Genomic DNA, 19,664 nt, shown 5'->3' on the forward strand with positions numbered 1-19,664 from the left:
GCTCTTTGGCTTATTTGTTTCTCATGTTGGCTAAACCATTAAAAACAGAGCGCCACAAAAAATGTCTGCTCTCTCTCTCTCTCTCCTTCTCTCGCAGACAAGATACTAATATTTCTAGCTTTAGGTATTGAGTTGCAGAAATCTGAACCTTATTAACGTTTTCTGACTGTTATATCGTTTGAAATGATCGAAAATTTGTCAAGTCTAAAATTTCTAATTATTTTCCGAAGCGTCTGACAGACATATGAGAGATCTGCTCTTTTTTATGTCGGATTTATCTTTCATATATACACGCGAGTGTTTGTAGAATTTTAAAATTTTTTCTTCTTATTCGTTCTTGCTCTATTAACCATACATAAGCCAAAGAACAAATTCAGTGGTTGTAAGAACTAGACTTCCGAAAAGTCGCTAAAATTTGAACAAATATTGAAACTCACTCAAATTCGAGCGCTCCTGGGTGCAGAAAAAAAAATCGTACAAACTCACTTTTTCGATATCACTCGCATTCTAAACTCCTAGAATGTTTCCTTCTGTTTTAAGTGGGAGCAATAGTCGTTCGAAATTTGATCTCCCCCCTTCCTCTCCCTATTACCCGCTTCCGCCTTTTCCACTTCAAGGATATTTACAAAAATGTTTAAATGTTTGATTAACAATTTTTTTTAGAATCATCAGTTGTTTGATCTTTAATTTATTTGGACTAGGCTCTGTCGGACTATAATCCAGGACTTTCTGAGGGACTATAATACTTGACTTTTTGGCAGTCTTCCCATAAAAATTGCTCGAATTCCAGCGAGAGCACTACAGAGCATGGTCCCCTCATTTTAGTGTTGGAACAAAATTAGCTTAAAATCGAGCATATTGAACTCTCGCCGAGTACTCTTTTAGTTTTTGCCATATTGTATTTGAATGTATGTATATTTTCACAACCCAAAACTGCCAAGGAATAAAAAACACGTTGAGGAGCATTGTCGGCAACATATACCAAAAAAGCACATAAAATCCACTGGTCTCTTTGATTTTGCTGATTTTTTCTTCTGCCCACAGTTCATTACAACATTAAAACCGGTTTGCTGTTACACACACCCATACGAATGAACCTACAATAATTGTTTCTACTCGATTTTTCTCTTAGAGTAAACGTTTACTCCATTTCGAGCAATTCGACCCCCACTCTAATTTTTCAATCAGGAGAAATTCCCCCATTAAAAAAGGTGTGAAGAGTAAACTCCGTATGAAACTTCCATTGATACTCCCGAAAGTTCTACTTTTTGGCATAGCATCCCATTCCGGATCGAAACTTGCTCGCGAGCAGAATCGAAGTCTACTCTTCAATCTTTTGTTTTGTGTGGCAGCTTCGCGAGTCACTCTTGTTTCCGCTAAGAGCAAAAATGAGTGGAATAAGTAATATATGAGTGAGTGCAACAGCAAACCGGTTTTGATTTTTCTGTGTACTGTGCAAAAATGAAAAGTACAAAAATAGAATCTGCTCGATTTGGAACGAACTTTGCTTCACTCAAAAACATGGAAAACTCGTTCACTCCTATTGGAACGACATCGAAAAATTGAGTTTGCTCGATTTATGTCTGCTCCCTGGAGCGCTCACGCTCGAATTCTAATGAGTTTCACTGTTTGTTCAAATTCGAACGAGTTACGGCTATACAGTTGGCTTCTAGCGATATTTTCTGCAGATCTACGTGTCTGGGTACAATGGAATTATTTCGGGATTGTTGGGCTATAAACGTGGGCCCTTGAGGGATCTTTTCTGAGGAACTACAATTAGAATAATACTAGATATATTTTTGAAGGACCATAATTCTCGATTTTTAGAACTATATTTTCTGGGGGACTATAAATGGTAGGCATAATTTAAATATTTCCGTGAGGACTATATTCATATTTTTCTAAGACTTAAGAGCTTTGATAGCCAATTTCTAAGAATTTTTAAGACTAAAATTTTTGATTTTATAAGGACTGTAATTTTCCTAAATGGGCCCTAAGTGGTTATTTCCCAATTATTGAGCTCCGAGTCTATCAAAAGATTCTAAGTACTCTCATTCAAGTATACCCAAGTAGCTGATAACCGACAAAACAATCTGACTTCAATTCACGTACTCACTAAAAGCTCATTTACGAGCTTTTAATGAGTACATAAATGCACGAGTTTAATGAAAACAATGTTTCATACCTAATTAAACAAATTAGCAACCTTCAATGACAATCAATTAATGCGTTTATAGCAACTAATTGCAAAAATCATAAAAATCTTCAAAAGCCAACTACCAAAAAAAGTGGCTACTAAATGTTGCTGCTGTTCTGTGTGTGTTGTTGTTGTTGTAGGTTATGCCATGTCCGACAACAGCAATAGCATTGGACATGCAATGCATTCCAAATGAATAACCAGAGAATACTTGAATGCGGTGTAAGAACTATGAATACCTTGTGTCCGGACTGGATGACGGACTGTCTCACTGTCTGTCTGCCTGGTTGGCTGGCTGGCTGGCTGACTGACTGCAATGCCACAAATTGAAACATACATTAATTTATTTAACGCCGTCATCGCTTGCTTCGTTTCTTGTCGGTTGTCTGCGAATTATTACGGGTGTGTTGCGTTTTTACGATACAAAGAGAGGGTGTATATTTTACGTAGAATAAGAAAAATGTTCGATACATTATAGCAAATTCCAAAGGGGCCTTTAATGGAGAAAAAAATAATTGACCTTAGATATATATGGATTGGTATTTATTAAATTCGATAAGTGTTTTATTAGTTTTATAAAAGAACCGGGGCTTCCGAGGGCCTTAGAGAGTGAGATGAAAAAACTGCAATCAACTTGAGACTGCTGTCATTTCTAAGTCACTCTTCCGACAGCTGTTAAAATTATTCCAGTGACAGCTCATTATGTTGTTTACAAGTGTACAAAATCATTTTGGTGAGAATTTTCCAGCAAAAAAAGTTATTCGTGACGGAATTCAAGCGTGATAGTGTGATTTTTTATATTTGTCTGGAAAAACAAAAGTGGCTATCGTTAGAGCACACCAGCATTTAAATGTCAATAAATCTTCTGTGCCTCCTAAATCTTCTGTGCCTCGTACCATCGCTCTTTACCGATTACGTGATACTGGTAGCGTAGCCCCGACGTCAAGGAAGTGGACGGAAGTAAACATCAACATCAGCAGAAATGGTTCGAAAAATAAAGAAGCGACTTGATCGAAATCCGTGTCGCAGTGGCCGAAAAATGGCTCATGAGCTGAACATATCGCAATATTCCATTCGGCAAATATTGAAAAATAAGCTCGGGGTAAAGCCATTGAAATTCCAAAAAGTGCAAGAACTTACACCGCAACAGAAAGAAAATAGACTCAAAAGAGTTGCTTCGCTTGGCCGAAAGTGGTGAACTGCCGAATTTGGTTTTCTCCGATGAGAAAACATTCGTTGTCCAGAAGTTTGTAAACAACAACAACAAACAAAATGATCGTGTTTACTTGCCAAAAAGGTCAGTTGAAAATTTGCACCTTCGGTTGGCCACCAGAACTCAAACGGCGACCATGGTGATGGTGTGGGCCACCATAACAGCCGATGGTCGCTCTGTGCTCGTATTAATCGACCGTGCCATCAGAATAAATGCCGAATATTGTCCCGAAAATATTCTGGAGGGTGTATTAAAGCCTTAGGCACGCAAACATTTTGGCCGCAGACCTTGGACATTCTAATAGGACTCAGCACCATCGCACTCAGCACGCGCCACCAAAGAATGGTTACAAAATTAGGTTCCTCGCTTCATTTCCAGCGCACAATTACCACCAAAATCTCCAGATACCAATCCGTTGGACTACTGTGTCTGGAGTATTTTGTAAAGCAAGGTTGCCACTAAAAAATGCCAATGTGTCGATCACCTCAAGCAAGCGCTTCGCCGAGAATGGGCCAAAATTCGCAGAGCATCATTCGAGCAGCGTGTGATGGTTTCATTGGCCTTTTGAAAACCATAATTCGTGTCAAAGGTGACCAATTCGAACAAATCTAAACTTATTCTAAAATTTGGTACTATTTCCGTCATTTTTTGATTTCATTTAATAAAATTTTAAAAAAGTAAAAATTATGGCGTTTGATTTTGTTGCAGTTTTTTTATCTTACCCTGTATAGGGAAATAAACAAATAAGATCTGATATTGTGATCTTTGACGAGAAGTTGTCGTTTTAGAGTTTAAAGTCGTCAATTAAACACAAGCTGTTAAAAAAGGTGTATAACGTGGAAGTCATTGTAGGTGGGTGTGACAAAAGTCCACAGCTACAAAAATAAAAATTTCTGAGTCCAGAACAAATCCTTGCGAAAATCCGACTTATTTTTTATTAAGAAAACATTAGCGCAATATCTTTTGTAGAGAAAAGTTATTTTTACTCAAAAGAAAAGGAAACTCCTTTGGGTCTCTTAAAAAAGAGTTAAACATGCCGTCGAGTGGTTTGATTCCCATTTTATTTGCAAATAGTCGATCTTTATATCTCCACAATCTCCGTAAAGTCATAACCACATATCTAGTCTCACAATAATTGATATTCAATACAAGGCCCCTTGTTGCGAATATTCCTCACACAATTGGTTTCTCTACGTACCTGTCAAAATTTTTAAATGAATACGTTGTTTCTTCTCGAAATACAACATTCAACATTTTGACATATTTATGTCAGTACGTCAAAAAATAAATACAATTTTTTTTAGCTCTTGTACAGATTCCGTTTGTTAAGCAGATATTCCGTCGTTCGTACATTCATTCATTCATTAAGTCAGTCAGTCAGTCAGTAGTGTGTGCAAAACATAACAAAATAAAAATCGGATCGGCAACCACATCAATAAGACCTAGTGGCATTCATATGCAGCACAGATTCCATAGAAAGATAGTTGTTTTGTGCACTTTGTCTTCTTTTGAGATATTTTGAAGTTAATTCCTTTGTCATGCTAAAGGGATTTGCTTGGTTGAAATATTGATATTTTTGTACAAGGTGGCACAAAAGTAAAATTTCGATGTTTTTTGACTGTAATTAAGATATTGGGTACCAAATGTAAAATTTATAGCATTTTCTGATTCTGAGAGGATTGCTTTTGCGCCACCCTATATATGTATATATAATTTTTTTTTTAATATGATTAATATCACTTGCCAAAAGTGTCACCTGTCACTCTTAAGACTAGGACTGTATCATAAATCAATACAACTTGTTTTTAATTTTTTAGAGGATTAAAATTCTGAATGTTAACCTAATTTTGTGATAGAATAATAATGAGTCATCAAAATCAGTACTATAATTTTAAATTGGTCAGAAATATGTTTGCAAGGACTTTAAGAATTACAGACTTGAATTTTTATGTAATTTTTTTATTAATACATACATAATACATGTATTAATGCAATCGTAAATTTTATCTTTATCTATTTATCTTTATCTACTTTTTTAACATTTTCAAGGAATTAGGGTGCTGTAATCATGAATATTTTAAAATAGTTTTTCGAAATCAATGATTTTTGAGAATATTTCTATATATGTTCTTTAAAGGACTATCAGAACTATAGCTGTGTTCTTTTTAAAACAATTTTCAAAACTATCAAGGAACTGATCAAGAATTTTTAAAAATAAGTTGCTAGGTCCTTTTAAAGCTAGGGCTATCATAGCTATAATCATGGAAATATTTTAAAAATTGTCTTCGAGCCTATCAAGATATTCAAACATATTATAAGAGCCGTTGCTGTGAATTTTTATAATTTTTTTAAGTATATATATTGGAGGACCTTATTTTTATTTATTTATTTTATTTATTTATTTATTTTTTTTTTTTGCTATCAAACTCATAATCATATAATTATTTTCAATTTATTTTTTTTGGACTAATAGAGTTATAATAAAAGTCTTTTAAATTATATTCTTTCAAAGGCTATCTGAGTTATATTCTTGTATTTTTTATATATTTATATTATCGGAGCTGCAATCGTGACATTTTTTTCAAAGAATTTCGGGGCTATCATTCAAAAAAAAAATTACAAATATTTTCATGGACGGATATTTTCTAAAACTATCAGATCTGCAAATGTTGTTTGTTAAATATTCTTTTAAAGTCTCTCGGAGCTACAATCGTGATTTTTTTAATTTTATTTCATTACAATCGAAGACGAAATAATAATTAAATATTTTTTGCGAAGAATATTTTTAAGGCTCCCTTAATGGACCGCGTATTTTAATAAATAATATTTTTTGGGCTCAAAGAAATACTGATTTTTAGGCTTTTTAATTAAATTTTCCAAGGGGCCATGAAAGAGAAAAGAGCAGAATTTTTGATTTTTTTTTTTTTAAGCTGACGAAGGAAATTTAAAAATTCGAGATTCTGTGGATGTAAAGAAATATTTTTAGGCATATAAGAAACATGGATATATATCCTTAAATATTTTTAGTCGATGTCAGAAAGAACTATGCATTTTAAGACATAAAAAATTAAAATTCCTTCATTTTTAAGAATATTTTAGAGGCCCTTAGAAGACTGTGAGTGGTTTCTCTTTTTTCGAGAAAATTTTTTGTTTTTTTGTGGACTAAGGACACATGGATATTAAATTAGATTTGAGATTTCCAATATTAAATGGCTGACAAAATATCATAGATTAGAAAAATTACTTTAGGGGCTGTCAAGAGGTCTTGATTTTGAAGGAAGATTAGGAACTATCGAAGAAACTTAGGCATTTTTAGGTACAAAAGACTTTGTATATAATATATATATATAAATATATATATATATGTATATATATATATATATATATATATATTTTTTTTTTTTTTTTTTTTTTTTTTTTTTTTTTGGGAAGATTGGGATTGTAGAGTGGACCATGTATTTTGTAAGAATATTTTTTGTGGTCTTTATATTTGAAAGAATGTGTTTTAAGGGAGCAGTCAAAGAACTGTGGATTTTTAAATCTATTAACAGAACTTACAAATGATAGCGGAATTCTTAAAAAATTCGAGAATGTCGAGATTCTGTGGATGTAAAGAAATATTTTTAGGCATATAAGACACGTATATATATCATATTTTTAGTCGATGTCAGAAAGAACTATGCATTTTAAGACATAGTAAAACTTCGAATTCCAGGAATCTTTAAAAAATTTAAAACTTCTTCAATGGATAATGGATTTTTAAGAATATTTAGAGGCCCTTAAAAGACCGTGAATTGTTTCACATTTTTCGAGATTATATACTTTTCTTTTTTTTTTTTGTTTTTGTGGAGACTGTCTTAGGACTATCGTTTCTTAAGATTATTTCTTCTTATACTATTTCTCCAGTTTTAATTAGACTAGAGATTTCCAATATTAAATGGCTGGCAAAATATCATGGATTATAAAAATTATTTTAGGGGCTGTAAAGGGGCCTTGATTTCGAAGGAAGATTTTTTTTAGGAAGTATCGAAGAAACTTAAGCATTTTTAGGGACAAAGGAGTTTGAAGAATGTTTCTTTTTTTTTTTGAAAGCCATCGAAGGGTTATTGATTTTTTAGGGTTCTTGTAGAGCAAACCATCGATTTTCTAAAATATTTGTTATGATCTTTAAATTTGAAAGAACGTGTTTGAAAGTGATCGTGAAAACGCCATCGATATTTACATATCCGTCGATATTTACATATCCTTCGATATTTACATATCCATTTAAGGGAGCAGTCAAAGAACTGTGGATTTTTTAATCTATCAACAGAACTATCACATGGTAGCGGAATTCTTAAAGGAAGTCACCAAAGTATCATGGATATTTTTAGAAAAGCTATAGGTAATATTGCACTCTATCCCCCATAGTAGCCTAAATACAAATTTTTAGCACAAATCGATTGGTCAAGACCCTCTAATTAGTATGAAAAAATATGGCTTAATTGTAAAACAAAGAACTTGAAATCAGGGTAATATCTTATATGGGGGCTATAACAAAACGTGGACCGACATGACCCACATTCTGTACAATTGACTCTCCATGTAAGCCATATTTCTGTATCAAATGTAAAAGCTCTATCTCATAACGCTGTATATATAATAGGCCCTAAAAAAGTTTGGCCTGGGAACCCAACAGCTTTTGGGGTTTTGATCTACTAACATAATACTGTCCCCTACACTTGAAATTTCTAATCCGTCGAATCATAACCAAAAAAAATTGGCAGTGTTTTTTTTTTCACCTAACATTTTTTAATTTTAATTTTTTTAAAGGGATTTTGGATTATGTGCTGTTCTAAAATTATTTTTTTCTAGAACTAAAATTATTTTGTCGGTATTAAATATTTTCTCATGGATCTATGGTTTTGAGTTTCTTAAAATTTATTTTGAGAAAAAAAGTAGAAAAATTGGAAAATCGATATTTTCCGATCGTAAAAATTCCACAAAATGTATTGAGATTTATTTCTGTACATATTCTTTTCAAATCGCCGACTCAAACTCATTTGGTGTGCATTTTAAATGCCACAATGAAAACTCAAAAACATTGTATGCCACCAAAAGCCATTAAAGTTAATGCAAAATCTATTGTCATAAAAATAACTCAACACTTTCGAATTGAGAACGTCAAGTGTTACATGAGTTGAGAATACATAAAAAAAAAAAAAACTTGGCAAGTTTGTTGTTGGTGTTAATAGACACAAACTTTATTGCTGCAATGACAAACTTAACACAAAACCATGACATCAGCATGGGTAGCGGCCAAAAGCCATTTGAAAAACGACGACGACAACAACATCGGCGATAAATTCAAGCGCCGCTTAATAGCTTCTTCACGTTGTGTGCCACCCACCACTCCACACACACACACTCAATAATAATTAAAATTGTACTGCATCACAAAATGAATATGAATACCAATTCGTACAACAACAACAACACCCATTTAACATTTGTTACAACAAATATTGCTAATTTTTCGAAAAGCGTCGGAAACACGCCAAGACGGGCGTATAAATAATCAAATCTATTTTTAATAAGTCATGGGAGGCCGCCAGACACGGTTAATGTATGTAAACAAAAATTCAGACTCAGTTTCACTGGCAGTTTCGACGACAGTCAATTAAGCCTTACTGTCGGCTTATGTTGCTATTTTTGAGAGATGAAAAAAAAACGAATAAACAAAATAAAGGTCTGACGGATGTCATCTCTATCAAAAAGTTGGCGGGTTTGGAAGCTGCTGGGGCTGCGGCAATGTCAGCCAGTTTTTCGCTTTTCAATTTGAATGATGGGAAATATAAGTGACGCTCTAATTGAATATGTACGAATGTATACTCTGTGTCAAAGTGACGCAATTGATGACAGCATTTGTTGTTGCTGTTGGTTTTTTGCTTTTTTTTACAAAGAACTTCATGAATTTGTAATTTATTGCAACCTTTTTTTTCGTCGACATCTGTTTGGGTTTGTTTCGATGCGGAGTTACATTAATTACAATTTAATGTGGGTTATTTTTAAGTTATCGCATTATTTATGATAATATTTAGAGGTCAGAGGTCATGAATACGTTGAAGAAATTCATAATGATGTGAATATTATGTAATTAAAAATTTCTGGGAATACATTTTCAGGGTCTGAGGGATTATCTGAGCTATAATTGAAACATATTTTAGAAAACATTTTCGGTGATTGCGGGAGCTACATTCGTGCATTTTTTAGGATATTTTCAGGGAACCCCGGCACTAAATAGAGGATATATTTTTATGGACTATCGATTTAATAACACTGTGCGACAAAATTCTGCAACATTTACGGGGAAAATCCATCAGATTATCAATGAAGAGCTTAAAAAGAAGTGTAAAGTTTACATCACTAAGTAACCTAAATAGGGGCAAATTCCCCCCTCTTACACACTTTTGGAAATTTTCGGACAAAGATTCCACGAAATCCCGGCATTTTAGAAATATGGTGTCTTTGGCAATATTTCAGATAAAAATACGAGGAATATTTTGGTCGAAAATATTAATCCTCAAGCGAGTCAACAAACAGGTTCATTAGTCCGTTTTTCAAAATATGGTTAAAACTCCTTTTAAACGGGATGGTAGCAAGTCAAAATATTCTAGAAAATTATTTATCATAACATTCTACTATAGGTCCTAGAAGACTTCAAAATCTAAATCTTACCTAAACGCCCGGAGTTCATACATAGTAAAGATACATTTTAGGGTTAAACCCTCACTTTGTAAGAATTTTGGCAAAAATCTCCAACAAAGCATCAATTTTGAAGGATGACGTCAAAGACGAAAATGTTCTTCATCAAATTTTACTATAAGTCATCAATGAAAAGCAAACTCAATTTTCATTGTACAGGGTGAGATAAAAAAACTGCAACAAATTCAAACGCCATAATTTTTAGTTTTTTTTTTTTTAATTTCATTGAATGAAAACAAATAATGTCGGAAATAGTATCAAATTTTAGAATAAGTTTAGATTTGTTCGAATTGGTCAGCTTTGGAACGAATTATGGCCCTCAAACGGCCAATGAAACCGTTACACGCTGCCCGAATGTTGCTTTGCGGTATTTAGGCCCATTCCCGGCCAAGCGCTTGCCTGAGGTTATCGACACTTTGGTATTTTTTAGTGCCAAACTTGCTTTCCAAAATACTCCAGACACAATAGTCCAACGGATTGGTAACCGGAGATTTTGGTGGCCATTGTGCGCTAGAAATGAAGCGAGGAACCTCATTTTGTAACCATTCTTGGGTGGTGCGTGCTGAGTGCGATGGTGCTGAGTCCTCTTGGAATGTCCAAGGACTGCGTGTCCAAGGCTTTTATACAGCCTCCAGAATATCTTCGCGATAATATTAGGCATTTATTGTGATGCCACGGTCGATTAATGCGAGCGGAGAGCGGCCATCGACTGTTATGGCGGCCCACACAATCACCATGTCCGGCGCTTGAGTTCTGGTAGCCAACCGAAGGTTGGCAAGTAATCACGATCATTTTGTTTGTTTGCAAACTGCTGGACAACCAAATTCGGCAGTTCACCACTTTCGGCCAAGCGAAGCAACTCTTTAGCTCTTTTGAGTCTATTTTTTTCTGTTGCGGTGTACGTTCTTGCACTTTTTGGAATTTCAATGGCTTTAACCCGAGCTCATTTTTCAAAATTTGCCGAAAGGAATATTCAGATATGTTCAGCTCACGAGCCATTTTTCGGCCACGGCGACGCGGGTTTCGATCAATTGGCTTCTTTATTTTTCGTACCATTTCTGCTGATGTTGCTGTTTTTTTTCGTCCACTTGCTTGATGTCGGGCTACGCTACCAGTATCACGGTAACGAGCGATGATGGTACGAGACACAAAAGATTTATTCACATTTAAATGCTGGAGTGCTCTATCGATAGCCACTTGTTGTTTTCCAGCCAAATAAAAAAATCACACTATCACGCTTGAATTCCATCACGAATGACTTCCTTTTCTGGAAAATTCTCACCAAAATGCTTTTTTACCAGCTATCGGACGAGTGGCTTATAAATAATAGCAGTCTGAAGTTGGTTGCAGTTTTTTCATCTCACCCTGTACACTTAAAATGAACGGATTCCAAGGAATCTTAATCAGAAAATTGCGAAAAGTATAAAAGATGGGGAATTTGTCCCCTAGATTTTGGTTACTTTGCGATGTAAACATTCGAAACGCCGATACACGTGTCTTCTATCTTTAGCTATAATTTTATAAGTTTCTGTATTTTCCTGTTATTATTAATAAATAATTTTGTCGCACAGTGTTATTTTTCATGGATACGTTTTTTTTTTTTTAATATTATTTCAGGAATTGTCGTTGATTTTAAATTAATTTTCATGGACATTATTTTTTCCAAGAGTTGGCGTGAATCTCATTTTTTTAAATCAGTATTCAAGGACTGTATTTTTTTTTTTTTTTTCAAAATATATTTTCAAAGACTGTTGTGAATTTTTTCAAAATATTTTGCTAAGTACTGTTAATTATTTTATTATTTTTCAAGAAAGGGCGTGAATTTTTTAAATATATATTTAAAGACTTTCGGAGATGCCTGTCAGAGACAGTCGAACTATATTAGAGGATTATATTTACAATCATTAACAGAGTTCAAAATCTTGAAAATTTTATAAAAAAAAACTTTGACAAAAACATGTCAAAATAATTAAACACTATTTAGAAAACCTTCTTAAAATTCTGCTACAGTTTCTTACCCTTGTACTCACTATACCTCTCTAAATATTTGTTATACCAAAAAAAAGGGGGGCCTCTTTGATACAATCTATTAAAATTTCAAACCCATGAGTCTTTTCAATTCAATTTTCGTTTCGTTACATTTCAGTGCTCAATTAATAATAATTCCACAAAGCACCCTTCTCTGGGGGGCCATTGTTTGACAAAAAACGAAGATAAATGAATGAAATCTAAGAGTCAAGTGGCAAAGCGAGCCTAGGAAGCAGCCGGGTGGCACTTGTTATGGTCTGACATGTTTGCGTGATACGAAACGACATGATGTGACATTGAAATGTTGTTTGACGTTTATTTTTCATTTTTTTCTTCGCTTCTTAGATGATATATGAGCCTAAGTTTATAAAAAAAACAATAACAGGAAACTTGGCGGTGGACTTATTTTAAGGCAAAAATTAGGAGATTCTCAAAACATTTTTTAGTGAAAATATTTAATTTTTGATGTCAATTTTTTTATTATTTTTTATTGTTTCAATTTTTTTATTTTATTTTTTTTTTTATTTTTTATTTCAATTTTTTTATTTTTTTTAATTTATTTTTTTTTTTATTTTAATTTTTTTATTTTATTTTTTTTTTTTTTATTTTATTTTTTTTTTATTTTTTTTTTATTTATTTTTTTTTTTATTTTTTTTTTATTTATTTTTTTTTTAATTTTTTTTATTTTATTTTTTTTTTTAATTTTTTTTATTTTATTTTTTATTTTATTTTTTTTCCATCTCTTTTACGACAACAAGTTTTCGCAATATTGAATTTCTAACTACCTTCATTTATATTTATTTATTCTTTTGGGACTCAGATCTAAAATAATTGATTCAAATTGCAAGTTGATCAATTTCTCAAGATTTTGTCAATTAATGGTTTTAATTCTAATTTATCACAAATAAACCTCAAAACAAGCTCTTTGCCAAAATGCTTGAAATAATATTCATACTTTCTATTGTCATAAAATAATCCATTCATTAATTTCAACTCAAACTGGATGTGAGCAAAAATTGAAAAAACAAACACACAAACTGACTGCTGCTTCCAATAAATATTAAAACGGTTTTCAAAACCTACATACCCCAGCATTGGACCATTGGATTCTGTTCACAATTTTGAATAAATTTATTTCCTGCCATTAACAAATGTTATGAATAAAAAAAATAAATATAAATTGGCTTTTTTGCTTCATCTGCTTCCTCTCCATCGTCTTCTTCTCCGACTCCTTTATCTAAAATACTTGGGAGTGCTAACAAACTCGACATGTTTGGCAGCATTACCTACCAGACATATTGGCATAGAGCCCAATTGCCAAAAAGAAAGAAAGAAAAAACAACAACACTCAAACAAACTAAATGCAGCTCAATCGAGTGTATAAATTGCATTCGACAGGCCAGCCAGGCTGGGAAGTTGACTGTTTGACTATAAAAGATTCAAGATCCAATCGATTTATGCATGTATGTTTGTACCTACACATTGGACAAATAACTGTTGGACAGATTTTTTGTTGCCCAACCAACCAGCCAACCATATGTCCATGGATTTTGAGCATGGAAAAACGGATTTCCAATTATTTATTCATATGTGGGCTTATTGACAGTAATATCTTGTTATTGCCATTCTTTGCCAGTTTTTTTGTCTTCATCTTCCTTCCCTGGACTTCCATTCACATAAACGAAAAAAAATAGCAAAGAAAATTGAATAAGAAATGTGAACAATTTATACCTTGGAAAATTAAATTAGATCATTGTATGTCACCATGTAGGCAAATTGAATGACAACAACAAACAAATAGGAGGTAATAATGAAATAGGAGGGCCGAATGAAAAGGAAAACTTTCACAGCACCTTGAGTTAAATTTAAAAATTCTACATACCGTTCTAATAAATATTAATGAACTAATTAAAAATGAAAAATTGTTTCTGTCCTCAAAAATGTAAAGTTGTAGTGATGAGCTGTCTGAAAAAAAATTTGCCAAAAAATAAAATTAAAAAATCTTTATAATATGCACTGGCGATTTTGAGTCTGATGTGATATGAAGTATATTGCTAAAAAGTCGTCAAATAAAATTTTTTTTCAAAAAAATTAAAGATTGTGGGTCTGATACGATCTTTCTCTCAGATAGACATTAACAAATTTTTATTGCAAATCCTGGATTATGGGTCTGATATATCTCGAAAAAAAGTCCTAAACAATTAAGATTGAAGTTCTGAGCACTTTTAACTACTTTTAAAAAATCCACGAATTTGGGTCTTGTATAAATTAAACAAATAAAAAAGTAGCTAAATTCAGCCGGGCCGCAGTTTTAATACCCTCCACCATGTGGAAGGAACGTGAAGAATTAAAAAAATCGAGTAAAAAGACATTAAGTTCGGCCGGGCCGAACTTTTAATACCCTCCACCTTAGGGTAATGAAAACATTAGAACCCATTATGACCAAATACAAATTTTTAGACAAATCCGCAAACAAATGTGCCAAAAATCATCATTATATGGGGGCTATACCAAAACGTGGACCTATACATTTTTAGACAAATCCGCGAAAAATGTGGCAAAAACCATCAAAATACCGAATATAGGGTGATAATGTTATGTGGGGGCTATACCGGTACCGTTATATTGGGACTATACCAAAACGTGGACCGATATATATCATATATATGGATACTATACGACTGCTTGCGAAATTTTTTTCCAGGGCTATAGTATCCATTACGAACTTTAAATATGAAATTTGAAACAAATCATGTGAATAATATCGCTAAAATCATGAAAATGACGAATATCGGGAAGTAGCGTTATATGGGGGCTATACGAAGACGTAGACCTGCATACGAAAATTGTTGTTATAGACTGAAGTAAACCTTTACGAACTTCAAAAACGAAATTGGAAATAATTCCGAAGAATAATATCATGAAAATACCGAATATTCCGAGGTACTGTTATATGGGGACTATAAGAAGACGAGGACCTGCATACGAAATTTTTTGTCATACGCTGTAGTACTCATTTCGAAATTCAAATATGAAATTTGAAATAATTCCGGTGAATAATGTCGCTAAAATCATGAAAATGTCGAACATCGGGAGGTACCGTTATATGTAGGGACTATACGGATCGTCATGGCCCATTTACGAACTTAACCCGCCTACTGAGAAAATACACATGTATGCAAAATTTTAGAAAATTAATATTTAAAAACTATATTTAAAATACACAAAATTTTTTCCTAATAAAAAAAATACCTTGATATATATATACCTTGATAAGAGTAAAAAAATATTCGTAATAATCCTCAAATATGAATTTGAATGCCTTGAAAAATATTCTTAAAAAATCTACAATTTTGGTATACATGTCTTCAGTTAAAATAGTCCTTGAAGATATGTCCTAAAAATCCACGTTTGAATCTAAGGGTATTCATGACTCGCAATAGATACATATCCTTGTAGTAGAAAATAGTCTATGTAAGTTCATGTTTTGGTATTGCGCCCACATATAAATGTTTTCTTTATCTCATGGTAGAGGAATTGAAAGTTCGATCCGGTTTTTTTTAATTTGTAATAAATTCTTTCGTCCAAAAAAAAAAAAAATAAAATAGAAACAACCTCCGATGTAGCCCGGCCATAACTTTCTCGAAAAATCCAAAATTTAATTCATCAGTGAAAGAAATATTTTTAAAAAAATATAAGTTTATAGCTATAGTGGTACTTCAAAAATTTGTTTTTTTTTTTAATTCCTCGAATCCTTAAAAAATGCTTTAAAAAAATTAATAAACGTCCATGTTTTTAACTCGAATGGTTCGTTTGTAGTTCAGAAGATCCTTATAAAATATTTAAAAAAATCAAGCTTGCAACCCAGGAGGTCCTTGAAAGAATATTATTAAAAGTCAGAAGAAATCAGAAATCAGAAGAAGGCCCTTGAAAAATATTGTGTAAAAAAACTTGTTTGCAAAATGTTCTTGAAAAAATATATTAAAAGATTTAAAGCAGGCACATCTTATCATTCTTGAAGAAATATTAAAAAAAAATCGACATTTGTATCTCACAATGTTTTAAAAAATTAACATTTTCAGCTTCACTTAAAAATCTATTTTGAAGCTCAAAAGGTCCTTAAGAAATAAATTGACAAAATCCATATTTGTAGCTAAGAGTGTCCTTGTTAATTAATAGTTCAAAATATATTTTTGGTTTTTATAGTTCTTATAAACCTTTTTCAAAAAATGTCGGTAGCTCGTAGTTTTTAAAAAAATCTAGGTTTGAAACACAGAAAAGTCTTTAAACAATTTAAAAAAATCCGGGTTTTGTTGTATTTTGTTTGTATATTCGAACAATTTTATTTATTTATTTTTTTTTTTTTTTTGAAAAGTCGTCCAAATTTCTTTGAAAATTGTAGCGCCAACTGACCTACAACCAATTCATTGAGTTCGTGAAATTTGGTTTGTACAAAAAACCAAGCCCTACTAGAATCACATAACCTTGATAAAGATTATAAACAGAGGTTGTTATGTGCCGAGGTGTTATAAAAAGGCGGATTACTTAAAAAAGAGCTCACGGCAACAGGTGAACGAAATTCTACCTGTGGGTTAGCTGTTTGCACCTTACAATGTCACACCTTGATATTGCCAGTCCGTTTTTGTGGTTAGAAAGAATTCTCTACCTGTAGCTAGGTAGGCTGTTGTTACTACTTCTTCTCAATTTGACTACTCACCAAATTTAATTTCGAACTACACATCAGTTGTGAAGTATAGTTCGAAGAGTAAAATAATATTGAAAAGGAAATGAAATAAAATATGTTCTGTGAATGTGAACTGTGATATTATAACTTAAGGCTATAATCCTAACATTTACAAGGTAAGAGAACTTTTCAAAAAACAAAGTTACATATTTATAATTTTTGTGTCTGATAAACGGTCTTTTTAATTATCGCTGACTAGTTCGCAAGTCATGACAAATAAAAGTTTTAAAAATTGGGTTTTTTTTTTGGGGGATTGAGATACCAGAAGGGGCTCCCAGATATATATTATATTCACAACAGATCTTGTGTTAGCAAAAATGTTTGTGAAATTTGAAGAGAGTAGGATGCTTATTTTTGTGCGCATCAGCCAGTCAAACAGACAGACAGGACATCGCTAGATCGACTTCAAATGTCCTGAAAGGGTCAGTCAAAATTTTTGGGATATCGACAAAGGTCTTATCACAGAAATTTTTTGAGAAACTATATCGAATGTAGCATTCATAGACCGATCGTTATCGTCTCTAACCAGATATTTGATATTTCTCCAATTATAAGGGAGTTTTTTTGACAGTGTTCCGATCGAACAAGTTTCAATGGCAAACCCCAACTTTTATTGTATTTTTAATATTTACTAGAAGAGTGTTGGTTTTTTTATCATTTACCCTTGTAAGCATAATTTCGGTAGTCTGGTATCCCAATTTTAACGATAATTATTTATTGATAATCAAAATCCCCAAAAAGCTTTTATGAAACCCCTCACGATATATTGACATCACATTGTCTCATTTGTACTCCTCTCCGATTAGACTCCCTCCCATCGTTTGTCACTCAATAACGACTTGTTTCATTTCCAATTAGCATTGTCGTCTTGCCGGAGAATCCATCAATTGTCTATCAAAACAATCATCTGTCAAAAGATTTGTTTATTTCTATTTTGAATTCATTTGAGTTTGCATTTTTTCGTTTTCGTTTTAATTTTCATTCTCTGTTTTGCTGCTACAAATTTCTACGTTTGTCATTTGCAGAGCAATAACAGCCAATAAATTATTGTTGCCGTTGTTGTTGTCGTTGTCAATATCACATTACTGTTCACTTAATTTATGGCCATTGGAAAAAGAAGACATACATTTTTTTCTAGTTGTTAGCAAGAGATGATGATGATGATGCTAGATGTCAGTTGGCTGGGACGACAGATCGTCAGACAGGCAATTATTTGAAAAAAAAAATTATCAAAATGGGCAATTGGGAAAAAATATGCGGGTAAGTTGGTTGAAAAAATAAAAATATTGAATAGAAATACGAGGGGTTTACAGATACCAAGCCAATGGAGTTTATTAACAGATTTTGATGTTTCAAGCCTTGAGACGGACTCAGAAAAAATGTTGCCAGTCAACCAATCTTTTTTGAAGAAAAAAAAAGAAATCTATCAGAATAGGCAATTCTGAAAAAATATGCGGGTAAGTTGGGTGAAAAAATGAAAATATTGAATAGATATACGAGGGGTGTACAGATACCAAGCCAATGGAGTTCATTAACAGATATTGATTTTTCAAGGCTTTAGAGAGACTCAGGAGAAAAATGTTGCCGGTCAACTATTCTCTTTCAGAAAAAATCTCTATAGACAATCTTATAGGTAGCATTATTCGAAAGCGTCAATACTTCTGAATGGGTTGAGGTGACGAAATAGTATAACTAAGAGAAGTAGACCCGACTTTTGAATTTTTAAGTATTATTGTCTCAAAACACCCTCAAAGAGTTAAAATTAAATTCTTTATATTCCTTGAATAATAAGGATATAATTAAAAAAACCTTTCCATAGAAATCAGGGATAAGGTTGGCCTACTCTGGAGTTCCTGCAATCCTGCCATTTTTATACCCTCCACCATAGTATGGATGGTATATTAACTTTGTCATTCTCTTGTTAACCTCTCGAAATATCAATTTTAGACCCCACAAAATATATTTTTTTAATCAGCATAAAATTCTATGTCGATTTAACAATGACCGTCCGTCTGTTTCAATCACTTTAGCTTCCGAACGAATCGAAGTAGGTTGTTGAAATTTTACTCATATGTGTGTTTGGTGTACAGGATTTGTGGTATTGAAAACGGGCTACATAGGTCCACGTTTAAGTATAGCCCCCATGTAACTGTACCTCCCTATATTCCGTATTTTGATGTTTTGACGACATTGTTCACTGGAATTGTTGCAAATTTCGTTATGATAGTTCGTAATGGGTACTACAGCCTGTGACAGAAAATTGACTATGCAGGTCCACATCTTCGTATAGCCCCATATAACGGTACATCCCCCCCCTATATTGGGCATTTTGCTGATTTCAGCGACATTTTTCACAGGAATTGTTTCATATTTCGTGTTTGAATTTCCTAATAGATACTAAAGTCTTTGACAGAGAGTTGTCATTGCAGGTCCAGGTCTTCGTATAGCCCCTATATATCGGTACCTCCCTATATTCGGTATTTCGCTGATTTCAGCGACATTATTCAACGGAATTGTTTCATATTCGTATTTGCAATTCGTACCGGGTTCTACAGCCTATGACAGAAAGTTGGCTATGCAGGTCCGGGTCTTCGTATAGCCCTTAAATATCGGTACCTCCCGATATTCGGTATTTTGATGATAAAGTAGCTAGACTTTATTCACGGTAATTATTTCAAATTTCGTATTTGAAGTTCCTAATGAGAACTTCAGCCTGTGACAGAAAATTGTCTAAACAG

At 32.9% G+C, this 19,664-nt stretch overlaps 1 protein-coding gene across 3 annotated transcripts in view; it reads left to right on the forward strand.

The window, feature by feature from the left end:
• LOC101897363 (trichohyalin) overlaps window positions 1-19,664 on the forward strand; it is a 286,523-nt gene that overhangs the window by 250,443 nt on the left and 16,416 nt on the right. The window lies entirely within an intron of this gene.

Source organism: Musca domestica, unplaced genomic scaffold (genome assembly GCF_030504385.1).
Source record: "Musca domestica strain aabys unplaced genomic scaffold, Musca_domestica.polishedcontigs.V.1.1 74, whole genome shotgun sequence".
Classification (NCBI taxonomy): Eukaryota; Metazoa; Arthropoda; class Insecta; order Diptera; family Muscidae; genus Musca; species Musca domestica.